The sequence below is a fragment of the Hylobates moloch genome, unplaced genomic scaffold (genome assembly GCF_009828535.3).
Source record: "Hylobates moloch isolate HMO894 unplaced genomic scaffold, HMol_V3 SCAFFOLD_12, whole genome shotgun sequence".
NCBI lineage: Eukaryota > Metazoa > Chordata > Mammalia > Primates > Hylobatidae > Hylobates > Hylobates moloch.
Window position 1 is genome coordinate 33,331,767 of NW_026652287.1, and position 16,906 is coordinate 33,348,672.

A 16,906-nucleotide genomic window follows, 5' to 3' on the forward strand; every position below is an offset into this window, starting at 1 on the left:
CAAAATAAAAATAAAAATAAAAACAAAAATAAAATAAAAATAAAAAAACAAAAATAAAAATAAAAATAAAAAAACAAAAATAAAAATAAAAATAAAAATAAAATAAAATAAATAAACACCTATTGGTGTTGGAGTTCATGTTTTCAAACTTTTTAAGAAGCTTATTGAGGTCTGTACAAGTTTCTGCTAAACCCTTCACTGTGAAAGTTCTTGGATTTTTTTTTCTTTTCCTTCACTTTCCTATCCTCTCACCTCTTCTTCAGCTACGTGTTCTTCTATCAGTTCCAACCACTTACTCGTCCATTCCTCACGAACCACCTCTAGGAGTATCACAGTGTCATCCTCACCCACACCCAGGTTAAAGCTGCCTGGCAAGGTTTGTTTCCGCCAGCATCACCACAGACACAAGGAATGCACTGCACTATGACGTCATGACTGCTCTGATGTAGCTAGGCAACAGGAACCTCTCAGCTCCAGTGTAACAGTGTAATCTTATGGAACCACCATCATAGATTTGATTGTTGACCAAAATGTCATTATTCAGTGTATGGCTGTACTACACAACTTTACATAAGGGACTTGAAGATCACCTGATTTTGGTATCCTCAGGGGTTGTAGAAGCAATCCCTCTGATACTGAGGGATGACTGTACTGATTAGATACACCAGAAAAGGAGATGATTCGAGTCCTGGGCAAAACAGCGTGGGACTGGCCAGGTACAGTGGCTCACACCTATAATCGTAGCACTTTGGGAGGCCAGGGTAGGTGGATTGCCTGAGCTCAGGAGTTCAAGACCAGCCTGGGCAACGTGGTGAAACTGTCTCTACTAAAAATACAAAAAGTTCGTGGGGTGTGGTGGTATATGCCTGCAATCCCAGCTACTTGGGAGGCTGAGGCATGAGAATCACTTGAACCCAGGAGGCAGAGGTTGCGGTGAGCTGATATTGCACCACTGCGTTCCAGCCTGGGCGATGGAGTGAGACTCCTCAAAAACAAAAGAGTGGGACAGTGCTAGATTTCAGCACACTACTCGCAATGGCGAGAAATTTAAAAGTTGTGCATTCTTCATTTTTGGAACTTTCTGTGTAATATTTTCAGACCACAGTTAAACTCGAGTATCTGGAACCACAGAAATCAAACCAGCAGATAGGGAGCAACTACTGTAGCATCAGCTTTAAATACTAGGCCTGGCCTCCATCTGAGTATTGAAATCAGAATCTCTGTAAGGAGGCACAAGCGATGTTTCTGCAAAATGCCTCAGCTCTCAAATGTGAGGCTAGGGCTGAGCTCCACTTAGAGGGGTTGTGCCAGCACAGTCACCACCTTCTGGCTCATCTTTCCCCTTGGGTCCTTGCTGTCACCAGGATCCAGACAGTGGCAGGAAAAGGAAAAGAAACACACAGAGCTTCAAAATGGAGGAGAGCTGGGGTGGGGTCAGGCTGGAATGTTAAATCAGGGGCTACGGGGGGGTCACAGAATCCTAAGAAGGTACTACCAGAACAAAGGCCTGGGGAAGGGTGTTTGTCACCTGCAGCTGAGGGGCCAGAGAGTTCCAGGCAGAGGGACAGCCCAGATGAAGTCTGTGAGGCAGGAGAAACCTGGGACCCCTGTTATGTAGGTTTCAAATGATTCCACTTACATAGTTTGCTACATGAATGACGTGTGCTGCGATAAGAACTTGGGGTGTGTTCCTCCTTCCTTCATGAGTGATGCATCACCCCTTAGCAGCCCCCATAGATAAGAAATGGAATAAACTTCCCTCCCATCCCAGAGAATGTGGTTGGATTCCCCCCTCCCCTGGAGAATATTATATGTCACCTTCTCGGACCCCATATATGAGATTCTGACCTCGACTAATAAAATTCAAAATACACAGAAATTCAAGAGGTTGACAGGCACTGTGAGACCAGAGGCTGCGGCACACTCTGCTGTCAGGGGCCTCTCTGAAGACCTGTAGCCTATACTGAGACATGGCTGCATGCCAGCTGTTCTCCAAAGATCACACCTAGCCTTCAAGGTGACCTCCGAAGCCTCGACCAACACCAGCACTGCCCTCTAGCGGGAATGTATGGACATGACCTGTTCTTGCGGGTCTCCACTGGGCTGGATGCCATTTCTCCCAAGAAACTGCTTGTATCAAGGTACAACTCAAAACATTAACTGTACTTTCCACATAGGTCTATTTCCATCCTAACTGAGCAAATACATTTTTTTTTGAGACAGTCTCACTGTCACCCAAGCTGAAGTGCAATGGCGTGATATCAGCTCGCTGCATCCTCTGCCTCTCAGCAATTCTCCGCCTCTCTGCCTCTGAGGCAATTCTCCTGCCTCAGCCTCCCAGAGTAGCTGGGATTACAGGCGCCTGCCACCATGCCCGGCTAATTTTGTGTGTTTGGGTTTGTGAGACAGGGTATCACTCTGTCGCACAGGCTGGAGTGCAGGGCGTGATCTTTGGCTAACTGCAACCTCTGCCCCCTGGGTTCAAGCGATTCTCCTGCCTTAGCCCAAGTAGCTGGGATTACAGGCATGTAAGTAAACATGTGATTTATTGTTTGTATTATAAATGAAAACACAAATAAGAAAATATCTCCTATATTTTAAATACATTTGACAGGTTTACTTAATCCCCAGAAAGTACGGAGTGTCCCTCATCTGAGAGGTGCAGGACTGCCGGGGAAATGTGTCTGGGGAGTTCAGGGAGTCTCTTTTGGACATACGAAGGAAGGTGGAGATGCCTGTGGATGCCCCAGCAGAGATGTCCAGAACACAAGTGGACACAGGATTCTGGAATTCAGGAGAGAGGGGTGGGTGGAGAGGGAAAATGGAGACAGGCAGGTGGTGTTTGAAGCCATAAGATGAGATCATAAGGAAAGGTAGAGGGTGTGTGCAGAGAGAACAGGTTTAAGGACTAAATTGTGGGACACTCCCATATTCACAGAAGACAGTTCAGGAGACATGAAGGTGATGACAAAAATGCTAACCAGGGCCAGGCGTGGTGGCTCATGCCTGTAATCTCTGCACTTTGGGAGGCTGAGGCGGATGGATCACAAGGTCAGGAGTTCAGGACCAGCCTGGCCAACACAGTGGAACCCTGTCTCTACTAAAAATACAAAAATTAGCCAGGTGTGGTGGCACGTGCCTGTAGTCCCAGCTCAGGACTACTCAGGAGGCTGAGGTGGGAGAATCACTTGAACCTGGGAGGTGGAGGTTACAGTGAGCCGAGATCGCGCCACTACACTCCAGCCTGGGTGACAGCGTAAGACTCCGTCTCAAAAAAAAAAAAAAGTTAAACAGATTTTTTAAATTATGAAGAATCTCTTCAAAGCCAAGAAAAAAGAAGGGAGTGATCGGCTGTGCAAACTGCTGCTGACAGGGAAAGAAAGATGAGGACAAAAATTTAAAAACTAATAAGCCTGGTGCAGGGGCTCATCCCTGCAATTCCAGAGATTTGGGAGCACAGAAGAGGGGTACTTCCTAGAGGAAGAAATGTAGTTAATACAATATTTTTTGTCTTAAAGATAGAAGAGTAGAAGGAAAATAAAACCTTTATTTTATGTAGGAATGTGTTTTAATGAATGATGCCTCCATCTGGGTACATTTTGGGAGGCTGAGGTGGGAAAATCACTTGAGCTCAGGAGTTTAAGACCAGTCTGGACAACACAGCAAGACCCCAACTCTACAAAAAAAATCAAAATATTAGCATGGCGCAGTGGCACGAACCTGTAGTCCAGGCTACTCGGGTGGCTGAGATGGGAGAATCACTGGAGCCCAGGAAATTGAGACCAGCCTAGGCAACATAGCAAGACCCCAACTCTATAAAAAAACAAAATATTAGCAGCATACTGGCATGCGCCTGTAGTCCCAGCTATTCAGGAGTCTGAGGTGGGAGAATTGTTTGAGCCCAGGAGGTCGAGGTTGCAGTGAGCTGTGATTACGCTGCTGCACTCCAGCCTGGGAGACAGAGCAAGACCCTGTCTCAAAAATAAATAAATAAGTAAATAAATAAAAATATTAGCCAGGCATAGTGGTACATGCCTGTAGTCCTACCTACTTGGGAGACTGAGGCAGGGGGATCATTTGAGCCTAGGAGTTCGAGGTTACAGTGAGCTATGATTGCCTCACTGCACTCTAGCCTGTGCAATAGAGTGAGGCCCCATCCCTTAAAAAAATAAATAAGTAATTAAAAATAAATTTAGGGGCCACGTGCGGTGGCTCATGCCTATAAACCCAGCACTTTGGGAGGCCGAGGCAGGCAGATTACAAGATCAAGAGATCGAGACAATCTTGGCCAACATGGTGAAACCCTGTCTCTACTAAAAATACAAAAATTAGCCAGGCATGGTGGCGCGTGCCTGTAGTCCCAGCTACTTGGGAGGCTGAGGCAGGAGAATCGCTTAAATCCGGGAGGCAGAGGTTGCAGTGAGCCGAGATCATGCCACTGCACTCCAGCCTGATGACAGAGCGAGACTCTGTCTCAAAAAAATAAAAATAAAAAATAAAATTTTTAAAAAAATAAAAATAAATTCAGAAACAGGTAGGTCGCTGGAGCAATGGAATGGGTGGATGCGATAACTTGATTGGATGGAGTCAACCAAGAACTAGGGGCAAGAATTGAAGACAGAATATAAACAAGATTTTAGTGTACTGTGATCTGAAATAGAGCATGCAAGAGGGGTACTTACTGCAGGGAGAAATGTAGTAAATACGGTATTTTTTGTTTTAAAGATTGAAGAATGGAAAGCAAATAAAGGCTTTAGTGAGTGAGTGAGTGAGTGTGTGTGTGTATTTTAATGGACAACACCTCCATTTCGGTATGCTGACCAAAATAATCTCCTAGGCCAGGAGCAGTGGCTCCCGCCTGTAATCCCAGCATTTTGGGAGGCCAAGGCGGGCAGATCACCTGAGGTCAGGAGTTCGAGACCAGCCTGGCCAACACGGTGACACCCCGTCTCTACTAAAAATATGCAAATTAGCCAGGCATGGTGGCGCGTGCCTGTAGTCCCAGCTACTTGGGAGGCTGAGGCAGGAAAATCGCTTGAACCTGGAAGGCAGAGGTTGTAGTGAGTGGAGATTGCACCACTGCACTCCAGCCTGGGTGACAGAGCAAGACTCCGTCTCAAAAAATAATAATAATAACAATAGTAATAATAATAATAATTTCCTAGACAAAAAAATTAACGACACCATAGAGGAAGGATGCCATTCCATTCTGAGACTGTAAGTGGGGCTGGCACATGGTGCACAATCTCAGGATCAGCAGCAGCCAGGAGCAGGGACAGATCATTCCGTCACTATTGAGTAGACATCACAGGCCCTGAGACTGGTGGGCCAAGTCTCTTCCCTTTACTGTTTGAGGTAAGAAAAAAAGACACTGTTTTTACTACACTCATGTTCAGCACAGAATACTACGCCACCCATCACCAAATGTGTGTTTTCCCCCATGTTTGAGATGGAGTTTCAAGCCCAGGCTGAAGTGCAGTGGCGCGGTCTCGGCTCACCACAACCTCTGCCTCCAGGGTTCAAGCAATTCTGCCTCAGCCTCCTGAGTAGCTGGGATTACAGGTACATGCCACTACGCCCAGCTAATTTTTTATTTTTCACCACGTTGGCCAGGCTAGTCTCGAACTCCTGACCTCAAGTGATCTGCCCGAATCAGCCTCCCAAAGTGTTAGGATTATGGGCGTGAGCCACCGCGTCCGGCCCATGCTGACCAGTTCTGTGGCACACTCGCAGGTGTGTGTCTCACAGGTTAACTCAATTTTGATGCTGTCTACTTGGAGATAGGCACAGATTCCACAGGTTAAAGGTGCAGTCCCATAAGGCTGCCCTTCAGTTTAGATGCAGATACAAAGCATGGTTTCCAGCTAGGATCGGTGGCTCACGCCTGTAATCCCAGCACTTTGGGAGGCCAAGACGGGTGGATCACCCGAGGTAGGGAGTTCAAGACCAGCCTGACCAACATAGAGAAACCCCATCTCTTTTAAAAATACAAGATTAGCCAGGCATGGTGGCGGGCACCTGTAATCCCAGCTACTGGAGAGGCTGAGGCAAGAGAATCGCTTGAACCCGGGAGGCGATGGTTGTGGTGTGTGGAGAAAAGAAAGAGAGATCAGACTGTTACTGTGTCTATGTAGAAAGAAGTAGATATAAGAGACTCCATTTTTTTCTGTACTAAGAGAAATTCTTCTGTCTTGAGATGCTGTTAATCTGTAACCCTAGCCCAACCCTGTGCTCGCAGAGACATGTGCTGTGTCAACTCAAGGTTTCATGCATTTAGGGCTGTGCAGGATGTGCTTTGTTAAAAAAGTGCTTGAAGGCAGTATGCTTGTTAAAAGTCATCACCATTCTCTAAACTCAAGTACCCAGGGACACAATACACTGTGGAAGACCACAGGGACCTCTGCCCAGGAAAGCCAGGCATTGTCCAAGGTTTCTCCCCATGTGATAGCCTGAGATATGGCCTCGTGGGAAGGGAAAGACCTGACTGTCCCCCAGCCCTACACCCGTAAAGGGTCTGTGCTGAGGAGGATTAGTGAAAGAGGAAGGCCTCTTTGCAGTTGAGATAAGAGGAAGGCATCTGTCTCCTGCTAGTCCTTGGGCAATAGAATGTCTCGGTGTAAAACCCGATTATATGTTCTATTTACTGAGATAGGAGAAAACCGCCTTAGGGCTGGAGGTGAGACATGCTGGCGGCAATACTACTCTTTAATGCACCAAGATGTTTGTATACGTGCACATCAAGGCACAGCACCTTTCCTTATTTATGACACAGAGACCTTTGTTCACGTTTTCCTGCTGACCCTCTCCCCACTATTACCCTATTGTCCTTCCACATCCCCCTCTCCGAGATGGTGGAGATAGTGATCAATAAATACTGAGGGAACTCGGAGACTAGTATTGGTGCGGGTCCTCCGTATGCTGAGCGCCGGTCCCCTGGGCCCACTTTTCTTTCTCTATACTTTGTCTCTGTGTCTCTTTTTTCAGTCTCTCGTTCCACCTGATGAGAAATACCCACAGCTGTGGAGGGGCAGGCGAACCCTTCAGTGGTGAGCCAAGATCGCATCATTGCATGCCAGCCGGGGCAACAAGAGTGAAACTCCGTCTCAAAAAAAAGAAAAAAAAGCATGGTTACTAAGAGCCCCTCCTTTTTTTTTTTTTGAGACAGAGTCTCGCTGTTGCCCAGGCTGGAGTGCAGTGGTGTGATCTTGGCTCACTGCAACCTCCACCTCTTGGGATCAAGAGATTCTTGTGTCTCAGCCAAGTAGCTGGGATTATATAGGCACACACCATGCACAGCTAATTTTTGTATTTTCAGTAGAGACGGGGTTTCACCTTGTTGGCCAGGCTGGTCTTGAACTCTTGACCTTAAGTGGATCTGCCCACCTTGGCTCCCCAAAGTGCTGGGATTGGAAGCAAGAGCCACAGTGGTACCTGGTCCAAAAGCCCCTCATTTTGATTAGTTTACTAGGAAGCCTCTTCCATCTGGCTGTTCATCTGTATCCTTTGTAATATGGTTTGTAACAAATGGGTGAAACTAAGCAAAAAGTTTCCCTGAGTCTGTGAACCACTCTAGCAAATTCACAAAATGTGAGGAAAGGGTCATGGGAACCCCCAGTTTCTAGTTGGTTGGTCACAAGGTTGAGGTCCCAACCCAGGACTTGCAAGTGGCACCTGAAGTGGGAGCGTGCCTGTGGAAGTGAGCTCTCAACCTGTAGAATCTGATGCTAACTCCACATAGATAGTGTTAGTGTGAAATTGAGTTAAATTACAGAACACCCAGGTGGTGTCTGATAAACCGTTTGTGGGTGGGAAGTAATCCCCACACATTTTGGTGACCAGAGATGTGGCATTCTGTGTTGGGTGTTCACTATTGTGTTGATTGTAAGCGTAGGAAAAACGCTTTGGTTTTTCCTTCTATCTTACCCACTCACCCACACCTGAATGAGGCAAGTCACTGCCCTCTGGCTGAATAGGGATTGTGAATGGAAGCTAACTCGTGATGTCAAGAATTGTAAAATGCACTTCCCTTATAGGCAGGAACTTTGCAAGTCTCATCTGCATCTGTACTTTTGAAATAAATTTTATACTTATTAGATCACAATTAGAGAAATCAGTATATCACAATTTAATCATAATATTCAATCAACTCATAGCTCATCTGCACTCAGGGTCCCCCTCTTTTGTCATTAGTATGTTTCCCTCCCTCATTCTGTACATCTCTGTCATTCTCACCTTCTTTCTCCTGCTTTTTTTCACTTCATTTTTCCCGTAAGAATTGGCTTATTTTTCTGCCCCTCTCCTCTCCTGTTGTTCCTCCCCCTCTTCCCTCTATTCCTTCTCTTCCATTTGTTCTGCTCCATTCTGGCAATTTGTTTTACCCCTTGTTCCTCTTCGTGTCCAATTTTTAATTGTCTCCAAATTCCATTCTGCCTGTTTCTTGCCCTCCCTATCTCTGCTTCCTCTCTGTTCTCCCTGTTAAATTTCCTCTTCCCTGCTACACTCTCTTGTCCCCACTCTCTGGCCCCCCTGGATACCAGGCCTCCCCATGCTGTGGTTCTCCCTCTGCTCTCCTTGTCATCAGCTGCCCCCTCTTGCTGTCCCAGCACCATGCTGCTCTGTCTGCCCGGGCTCCAAATCCCTCCTCCTCTCCCCTACTCTCTGTCTGAGGAGCCTCCCCCTTTCTGCCCCTCTCCCCACTTTGCTGTCCTTCATCTCTCTGGAGACCCAGCTTTTCTCCACATTTCTCCAGTTACTTTTCTCCCCCTGCTACATTCTCGGCTTCATTCACTGTCTCTGTAAATCTCTCGGCTACTCTCTGCCGTCTGCTTATGGATCTCCCTCATGCTTCTTTTTCAAAGTTTTTCTATTTCCTGCCACTCTTTCACCATCTTTCCCCACACATCCATAGGCAGGGGAGTACAATAAGGTGCCCACCCCCGCCAAGAGCACATTTTTAGTGGGATGGAATTTGGGACGAAGAATCCTGAATGTCCTAAGACAGAAGAAGTCACGTCCCCACACCCGGGGGTCAGGAGTAGCGATGGCTGGGAAGGGGAGGCCTAGGGAGTAGGAAGGCCCGGATCAAGGAGGAAAAGGGTGGGGCTGAATTATTAGAAGCGTGGGGTCTCAAGGATCCCAGGACCCAGCACAGGACGCGGCCTCCCCCGCCGGGACAGGGGCTGCGGCGCTGCGCTCCAGGTGCCGGGGGCGAGGTTGGGAGGCTCCCCGGGCGGGAATCCACCTTGCGGTGAGGACTTTTAAAAGCACGGGGCAAGACGTTGGGTCAGTAAAGAGTTTTAAGCGGAAAGGAGTCTCGAAAATCGTGTTTACCTGGCCCAAGGCAGAACGACCGGGGACAGGACCCGTCGCCGAGCGATTTTAACACACAGGGAAGCGACCGCCGGACTCTCACGGAGACGCCTGAATTCACACGGGGTGGAGGGAGCGGTGCGGGGATTTCAAGGTCTGTGTTGACTCTCAGATCCCGGGTACAGAAGCGCGGGGGAGCTGGGAAGCCCAGACTGAATCTAAACAAAGGGAAACTGATGCGCTGCGGCGTGACCTTCTACCCACGCGATCCGCTTCCGGGTCTGCAAAGAACTGGGCGCGCAGCGGAGAGAGCGGGACGGGGCGGGGCGGGGCGGGGCGGGGCGGGAGGGGCAGGGCTTTCCCTAGGCCACGCCTCCCCGAGGCCACGTCTCCAGTTCCTCTGTTTGCTGGGTTTTGCTGGCAGTGAGGCTGCAGCAGCTCAGCCCTCTGCAAACTGGGATCCTGCCGGAGCAAACCAACGTCAGTTGAGGATTAGATCCAGGAAATTTCCTGCTATTAAAAGGAATTTTAAGCCGGCCGTGGTGGCAGGCACGTGTAGTCCCAGCGACTGGAGAGGCTGAAGCTGGAGGATCGCTTCAGCCCAGGAGTTCCAGTCTACACTGAGCTATCATGACCACTGCACTCCAGCCTGGGCGTAGTGTAGACCCAGTGCTATACTCAGTGTAGATAGACTCTGTCCTAAAATAAATAAGTAAATAAAAACTAATTTTAACAATTTAGTTTAAAAGGCCTGGAATTCTCTGTGAAGGTGATGCAAGTTAAAATGTGAAATGCAAAGCCCTGCCTGGGCAGCATGTGCAATTTCATGCTGACGGCCCACAGAACAGATAGAAATCTTCTCCCTTTCCATCATCATCTCTGATCTCCAGCACAGGAGAAAGATGTAGACTGGGAGGTTAAGCCCGTCTAGTCTTTTCACGTTCTTCTGCCTGCTTTTATTCTGACTGTGCTGGCAGCTGATTAGATTGTGCCCACCCAAATTGAGGTGGGTCTGCCTTTCCCAGTCCACTGAGTCATCTCTAGAGTGCTCATCTCTCGAGAGTTTCCGAGGGACAACGCCAAGCGCGTTGGAGGGTTAAGGCCAACCCTGGGAATCCGTTTTCACCTGGCCCAAGGCAGAACGACCGGGGCATCTCCGTGAAAAGTCTGGCGGTCGCTTCCCTGTGTATTTAAATCGCTAAAGGCACATGCCACCATACCCAGCGCTCGGTGATGGGTCCTGTCCCCGGAGGGATGTTAGGCCACCAACTGCTTTTTTTTGTTTTGAGACGGAGTCTCGCTGTGTCACCCAGGCTCACTGCAAGCTCCGCCTCCCAGGTTCACGCCATTCTCCTGCCTCAGCCTCCTGAGTAGCTGGGACCACAGGCACCCACCACCACACCCGCCTAATTTTTTGTATTTTTAGTAGAGATGGGGTTTCACCGTGTTAGCCAGGATGGTCTCGATCTCCTGACCTCGTGATCCACCCCCCACTTAGCCTCCCAAAGTGCTGGGATTACAGGGGTGAGCCACTGCGCCCAGCCCAACTGTTGCATTTTTAAAAAGCAATAACTTTTAAAAATAGATGTAAATTACATAGTGAGAGTGTGTGTGTGTGTGTGTGTGTGTGTGTGTGTGTGTGTGTGTGTGTGTGTGTTTGAGACAGAGTCTTGCTCTGTCACCCAGGCTGGAGTGCAGTGACACGGTTTCAGCTCACTGTAGCCTCCACCTCCCTGGTTCAAGCAATTCTCCAGCCTCAGCCTCCCAAGTAGCTGGGGCTACAGGTTTGCACCACGGGGCTAATTTTTGTATTTTTAGTAGAGACAGGGTTTCACCATGTTGGACAGGCTGGTCTCAAATTCCTGACCTCAGGTGATTCTCCTGCCTGAAAGATTGGTACAATTTCTCTGTTAAATCATCTTATATGTTTCATCTTACATTCTGTTTAGATTTTCTATCTCTACTACTGTCAAAATTGGTAGAGTCCATTTTCCTAGAAAATTTGTTTCATCTGAATTTCCAATCAATATTCATTGAATTTTATAAATTACTTTATTTTATTTTTGAGACAAAGTCTCACTCCGATACCCAAGCTGGAGTGCAGTGGCATGATCTCGGCTCACTGCAACCTCCACCTCCCGGGTTCAAGCAATTCTCCTGCCTCAACCTCCCGAGTAGCTGGGACTACAGGCACGTGCCACCATGCCCGGCTAAGTTTTGTATTTTTAGTAGAGACGGGATTTCACCAAGTTGGCCAGGCTGGTCTTGAACTCCAGACCTCGTGATCTGCCTGCCTTGGCCTTCCAAAGTGCCGGGATCACAGGCGTGAGCCACCAAGCCCGGCCTAAATTAGTTATTTAAAAAACTAATACACTTTATTTTAGAACATTAATAGATTTATATCTAAAAAATTCAAAAAAGGTAGACAAGTTCCATATACCCTGACCCGTTTTCCCTATTATTAACATCTTATTCTAGTTTTGTATGGGTTTTACAGTTTATAAACCATTGTTGATACACTACCATCAACTTATTCATAATTTATTCTGATTTCCTTAGTTTTAACTCATGTTCTTTTCTGCAGGGAGCTGAAGGCCCGTGGGATGTGACCAAGTTTATGGAGTTTAATCTGGCAAACAGTCTTGAAAACAGTGACTCCCTAGCTGGGGAACTCAATTTAGGACTCTTTTAGCAAGTACAAATCAAAGACTATCTGTAATCAGTGGGTTAAGACAGTCATTCATGCATAAGTTTTCACTACACTTGCATACAACTTTTCACTTTCTGAGAAGGGCACAGCATTTTTACCTTTTAATTTAACAAATATCATTTAATTAGGTTTAAAATTCCCCTTTAAAGAGTAATGTGTGGTTTTACATGCCTAGCTTTTAATTACTCTTTAACTAATTCATGGGCCTTCTGTAATCTCTCTCCCTTCAGAGGTTACTATTTTACTTAAATTGAATTTGGAAAGCTACATCAGGGATAGAAGAGAGATAACAGCAGTGGCCATTATTAGAAAAGAGGTTTTTCAAATTCTTACATTTTACTTAAATCTTAGCAGAGAATCATAGCCTGGGACGTAACACATGAAATTCTGCTACGGGCTGCCCGCAGAGCCAGAGGGCATCGGTGCAGGTCCTGGGAGGCAGCCATGTTGTACTTGTTTAGGCTTTGCCTGTGTCTGCGCCGGTCCCTCCCTCTTTTGCCAAGGGGATGTTGCCAGCCTGGGCAGGCCTTGTCGGCTTGGTTGCCGGGAGCTTTTCTGCTGCTGAGCCTTTTCTTCCACCTACTGCCTGCTTGGCTGTGCAGTTTCCGCTTCTAATGCGGTTTTTCTTATCTTTTTATAAACATACACCTGATTGCCTTGCCGATTTTGCATTACTGAGCAGGTAAAGAGTGCTCCTTCTAATGCTGCCTGCTTAACGCAGGGACTGATAGCTGTAGTGTATCCTCTGTCCTTTGTCCTATCTATTGGAAGAGGAGGCTTAGGTAAGACTTCCATTTCCTCTTTGTTATTTTGGCCCGATGATACTGGGACTGAGGGAAGAGGAGGTGATAAGGCAAGTGATGTTTTCTCCTCCCTCCTCTTTTTAGGCTCTTCTGTGTGTAACTGAGCCAAGGCTGATCTAATTAAAGCCCATTAACATTAAAGATTTTATTGGGACCTGATGCCTTTGTGCCTGATGATGTTTAAGATTTCTCCTCATTTGTTCCCAGAGTTCTACATCTAGCATTCCTTCCTCAGGGAACCGTGAGCTTTGTACTCCGTTATTGACCACACCAGTTTTTAATTCCTTCAACAACTTAAATTCTAGTGGGGTGTGTTCATGAATAAACTGCTGTGGATTATATGGATCAGGCCTTACAGGCTTCAAGGAGCCCAGTGCCAGGGAGAGATGTCCCTCAGCAAACCTTTTGGTGGCAGGGAATTGTGAGTTTGCCCACATCCTGCATTCATGATAAACAGTTTGCTGTTTGATCATATAGCCTCCAGCGGAATGCTGAGTTGGTCACGTCCCACGGGCCTTCGGCTCCCTGCACTTTTCTCTGCCAGGATCCTGTCCAGGCCACCACATTACATTTAGCCATTACGTGTCTTTAGGCTCCCCTTGGCTGTAACAGATTCTCAGATTCTTCTTGTTTTTTATAACGTGGTAAGCTTTGAGGAGTACTGGTTAGGTAGCAGGGCTGTTGATGTGTTAATGGGGACTGCCACTCTATTGGGATTTGTCTGATGTTTCCCATGATTAGACAAAGGTTATGTATATTGGGAAGAAAGACCAATGAGAAGTGCCATTTTTATCCATACTATCAAAGGTGCCTACTATTAAGATTACTTAATCCCCTGTGGATGTTTACCTTGATCACCTGTCTGAGGCTCTGTCTGTCAGGTTTCTCAGCTATAAAATTCCTCTCATTCTCTCCCTGCCGTACTGTACTGTTTAAAAGGAAGCAGCCCTGTGCAACCTGCATTTGTGGAGTCGGGAGTTATGTGTATTCCACCTCCTTGGAGGTGGAGTGTCTACAAGAGTTATTTGGAATTCTTCTGCATAGGAGTTGGGTCTCCTCTCCCAATTACTTATTTAATCATTCATGTATATCAGAAAGTGCCATTTAATGTTTCAAACTATCAATTATTGACATCACATTCTTCCTTTCACTCTTAGTGCATTAATAGATCCTTCTTGGTCTCTTCATGGTATCCCATTTGCCTTCCCATAATCTAGAAGGGGTCTGGAAGCATATTGTTCTCAGAGTCAGGAAAAAGTTAGATTTTGAGCAGAACTCAAGGAAGCAGAAGGTCCCTTGAGGTGTACAATTTGCTGAGAGTCCCTCATGGCTCAGACCTCAGCGTGTCCTGCAATCTCCACGTGAGCCCCTGTCTGCTTCCAGGGTCCATGGAAACAAAAAGGCCTCTTCTAAATACTGCATTAGTCTCTTTGGAGATGCTCACTAGAGACTGTAATTGTTTCTGGTAATTGAGAACTGAGACAAATTATTAGAAAAAAATATTTTTGACTTTCCTAGCATGCACTGCCATTGTGCTAAAGGTAAACTAATAACTGCGGTTCTTTGGGGAGGTGAGGTTGCAGAATCACAAACCTTTATCTCAGGTCCTGGCTGTCTCCCTCTCACAGATATACTGGCTGTTATAACCTTCACACTGAGCCCACCATCCTGGGAGCAGAAAAGAGTCTGGTGAGTATTTTCTATTTTATTCTGAGGGGCGCATCTGAAGGGAAGGAGGCCTTCAGGAATCTGGAGAAGTTCTTATGTCAGAAAATTCTTCATAAAAACTGGTCCAGCTGGGTGTGATGGCTCACACCTGTAATCCTAGCACTTTGGGAGGCTGAGGCGGGCGGATCACGAGGTCAAGATCGAGACCATCCTGGCAAACATGGTGAAACCCCATCTCTATTAAAAATACAAAAATTAGCTGGGTGTGGTGGTGCGTGTCTGTAGTCCCAGCTACTTGGAAGGCTGAGGCAGAAGAATCACTTGAACCCAGGAGGTAGAGGTTGCAGTGAGTCAAGATCGCGCCACTGCACTCCAGCCTAGGCGACAGAGTGAGACTCCATCTCAAAAAAAAAAAAAAAAAAAAATTTAAACTGGTCCAGAGCTACATCCTAATGGGTTGCTGAAATAATCTGGAGCATTTGGTCCTCCGTCTATACAAATCCCTGATACCTCCGACAGTAATTTAATGTAATCCACACTTGTGATGGTCGATGTTTTATTCTATACTATTATCTGATATTTAAATCACACTGCAATTGTAGTTGTGAAGTTTATCCAGCCTACAAAAATTACAAACATGATTTTCAGGATAATAGAGGTGTCAGTATAAAGCCTCTTTTCATCTCATGATGAATAAATATAACTATGTGACACTTATATCAAAAAACTGAGAGGCAATGGCTGCAATATAAATAACTTATTTTTTTTCTGAAAGGTGGGCATATTATGTGCTTCATGGATACAGTACTATCCACAGAAAATATCTGTGGTCTGCTGATTATAGTGAAACTATTATCCCTCTTGGTCTTAGGTAATATCTGCTTGTAGAAAATTTAGCATAATGATGAGTTTCAGATGAAAAAAATCTGGGAATTGGCAGTTTGCAGGTTCACATGTATCTTGTGATAGTTCTCTTTTAAAAAGAAAAGAAAAAAAAAAACTGGTGGATGGTGGCTCATGCCTGCAATCCTCGCATTTTGGGAGACCAAGGTCGGAGACTCCCTTGAGCCCAGGAGTTCTAAACCAGCCTGGCAACGTAGCAACGCTGTCTCTACTAAATAAATAAATATTAGCCAGGTATGGTGGTGCATGGCTGTGGTCCCTGCTGCTTGGGAGTCTGGGAGGCTGAAGCAACAGTGAATTGTGTTCATGCCACTGTACTCCAGCCTGGGCCACAGAGCAAGACCCCATCTTAAAAAAAAGAAAATCTAGATGCCACTTTTAGTGTTTGTCTTTTCTTCAAAATTTTTTTTTTTTTTGAGATGGAGTCTCACTCTGTCGCCGAGGCTGGAGTGCAGTGGCGTGATCTCGACTGACTGCAACCTCTGTCTCCTGGGTTCAAGCGATTCTTCTGCCTCAGCCTCCTGAGTAGCTGGGATTACAGGCATCCACCAACATGCCTAGCTAATTTTTTTGTATTTTTCGTAGCGATGGGGTTTCACCATGTTGGTCAGGCTCGTCTTGAACTCCTGACCTCATAATCTGCCTGCTTCGGCCTCCCAAAGCACTGGGATTACAGGTGTGAGCCACTGCCCCCAGCCCAGTCAATTTCAATAATTACATTATTCCTAAATTAAATATGCCTTCATTATTAATCCATTATATGATATGTAATCAGTAATAATTTAACCTCAGTCTTACAGTATTTTGTGTCTTAACATGTTTCAGAAACCCATTACTGAGCCTAACATAGTATGGTACAAAGATCACCATCACTTTAAAATGGCAAAGGACATCAGTGAAAATAAGTAGTCATGCACCACATAATGATGTTTTGGTCAACTACTGACCACATATACAATGGTGGTACCAGAAGATTACAATGGAGCTGAAAAATCCCTAATGCCTAGTGACGCTGTAGCCAATAATAACATCACAGCACAATTACTTTATTTTTAAAAAATAAATTTAGCGTAGCCTAAGTGTACAGTGTTTTTTGTTTTTTGTTGTTTTTTGAGACGGAGTCTTACTCTGTTGCCCAGGCTGGAGTGCAATGTCGTGATCTTAGCTCACTGCAACCTCCGCCTTCCGGATTCAAGCGATTCTCCCACCTCAGCCTCCTGAGTATCTGAGATAACAGGCATGCGTCACCACGACTGGCTAATTTTTTTTTTTATTAATTTTTTGCACACAAAAACAATAAACATTTTCTAAAAATACATACAAACAAAAAGATGCGTATCAAACATATTAGGAAGGTTGCATATGGGAAGTCAGGGAATAGAAATGGGGGGTGGGAGTTAAAATAAATCAGAGAGGGACTTTATATGGATCAGTGATAATAACTCAATCCTCTATTTGACGAAGAAGGAGAAGGAAGAGGAAGAAAAAGAAAGTGGGATAAAGGATCAGAAAG

At 46.0% G+C, this 16,906-nt stretch overlaps 1 protein-coding gene across 2 annotated transcripts in view; it reads right to left on the reverse strand.

The window, feature by feature from the left end:
* Positions 1–16,906, reverse strand: part of ZNF480 (zinc finger protein 480) — a 95,464-nt gene that overhangs the window by 22,290 nt on the left and 56,268 nt on the right. The gene's annotated exons all lie outside the window — the stretch shown is intronic.